The sequence below is a fragment of the Arachis duranensis genome, chromosome 3, assembly GCF_000817695.3.
Source record: "Arachis duranensis cultivar V14167 chromosome 3, aradu.V14167.gnm2.J7QH, whole genome shotgun sequence".
NCBI lineage: Eukaryota > Viridiplantae > Streptophyta > Magnoliopsida > Fabales > Fabaceae > Arachis > Arachis duranensis.
This window is the reverse complement of record NC_029774.3, coordinates 116177162-116179197: the sequence shown is the minus strand read 5'-3', so window position 1 is coordinate 116179197 and position 2036 is coordinate 116177162. Positions and strand designations below refer to the sequence as shown.

The window sequence follows — 2036 nt, the reverse complement described above, 5'->3', positions numbered from 1 at the left end:
CTAGAAAAGGTAAATTTATTTCCTAATAAGATAGAAGATAGAAAACAATTACAAAAATTTTTAGGGTGTATAAATTATATTTCTGATCAAGGATTTTTAAAAAATATAACAGAATACACTAAAAACTTATTTCCAAAAATAAGTACTAAAAAAGAATGGAAATGGGAAGAAAAAAGATAGTATGCAAATTCAAAGAATCAAAGAATTATGTGAAAAGCTTCCAAAACTTTATATTCCAGTAGAAAATGACTACTTAATAGTAGAAACATATGCTTCAGACATAACCTGGTCAGGATGTCTAAAAGCTAAGAAAGCTATAAAAAGTTTGAAACAAGAAAAAGAATAACTAGATTCTAAATATTCCCCAAAGGAATTACTTTGCAGGTATATTTCAGGGACTTTTACTCCAACAGAACAGAGATATACTACTCATGAAAAGGAAACTCTAGCAGCAATTAAATCTCTTAAAAAAATGGAAAATTGATTTACTACCCAAAGAATTTACATTAAGGACAGATTCAAGTTACCTAACAGGTTTCATTTGATACAATTTAAAAGTTGATTATAATCATGGGAGATTGGTAAGATGGCAATTATTTTTGTTACAATGTCCAATAAAAATTGAATATATTAAGGGTGACAAAAATATTATTGCAGATACATTGACAAGAGAATGGAATTTGTCTACAACGCATTAAATCAAGAAATTCAAAAATATCAACAAGAACTCGAAGAATGCAAGCATTATCTGCAAATAAGGGCACAGATCCAATCCCTCAAGAAAGCCATTGAAGCAATGAAATCAACATAACAAACAAAACCATCAGAGTTCAGCCAGCTAAGCATGGTGGACAAACCAGGTGAAGAAAAAATTTCAGAAAATAAAATAATTGCTGAAATTATTAAAAAATCCACACAAGATAAAAAATATTAGAGTAAAGGACATTTTTGTCCCTGACCTTTTTTTTTGCGGACATTTTCGTTCTCAAGCAATGAAAAATACATTAAAGCCCCTGACCGTTGAAAAATGTGGACATTTGTGTCCCTTCGTTGATTTACTCCGTTTCAACTCAACGGAAAAGGCTAAGGTGGCACAGTTGGCACTGAGGTGGCACGTAACGGAGGCCACGTGGTATTGGGGCAAAAAGTTATAGGACATATAAGTCCCTGGAGACGAAAACGACGCCGTTTCGTCTCCTCCCCCAATCTTTGAAATTCGTCTTCCCTCACCCCTGGTCTGCACAGTGACGGCGCAGTGGGTGTAGTGGGGAGTTGTGGCAGAAAGGAAATTCCTCCTTCCATGGCATCTGAAATGGTATCATCCAGCTGGAGAAGAGGGGGAGGTCCGGTGGCCTCGAGCTCGCGTCCTAAGGAGAAAGACAACAAACATGGCGTCTCACCAAAGTGCTTCTGTGGAGAAAACGCAGTCCTTTTCATGTCGAAGACCCGAAGCAATCCGGATAGATTGTTTCTGGGCTGTCCCTTTTACAAGGTATGAAAACGAAATGTGATGCACGTTTGGTTGAAGATTTGTTAGGGTTACTAATTTTTAGGGTTTGAATTATGTGGGTTGATTTGCTGCAGGCAAGACAACCGTATTGCAAATTTTTTGTGTGGCTTGATGAGCACGTTGCTGGACTTGGATTGACAGCAACAAAGTATATGGGAGAGAAGGAATCTGTAGATGTAGAAGATTATCACAGGCAGCAGGAAATGAAAATGAGGATAAGTTGCTTGGAGAATAGGATATTAGCTCTAGAGATGAAAAGAAAGCCAATAAAATGGTGTATCTGTGTCATTGTCATTGTGTTAATTTTTGTTGTTCTAAGTTGTAAGAGTTGACAAATGAATCAAAAAGTGTGTAATATTATTGCAGCAATTATAGGTGAATTCAGTGTTATTTATATGATTGATGATTGTATTGCCCTGTACTTGTTGTGTAAGATATGGAGGAAATTAAAATTGATTCCCTAATACATAACATACCATTGCATTAGTCATCCAAAAAAGTTGTTTAGTTAACATCCATGTTTATC

At 35.6% G+C, this 2036-nt stretch overlaps 1 pseudogene; it reads right to left on the bottom strand.

The window, feature by feature from the left end:
* The window catches only part of LOC107480383 (bifunctional aspartate aminotransferase and glutamate/aspartate-prephenate aminotransferase-like), a 15824-nt pseudogene extending 14387 nt beyond the window's left edge, over window positions 1-1437 (bottom strand).
* Between the last annotated feature and the right edge of the window lie 599 nt (window positions 1438-2036).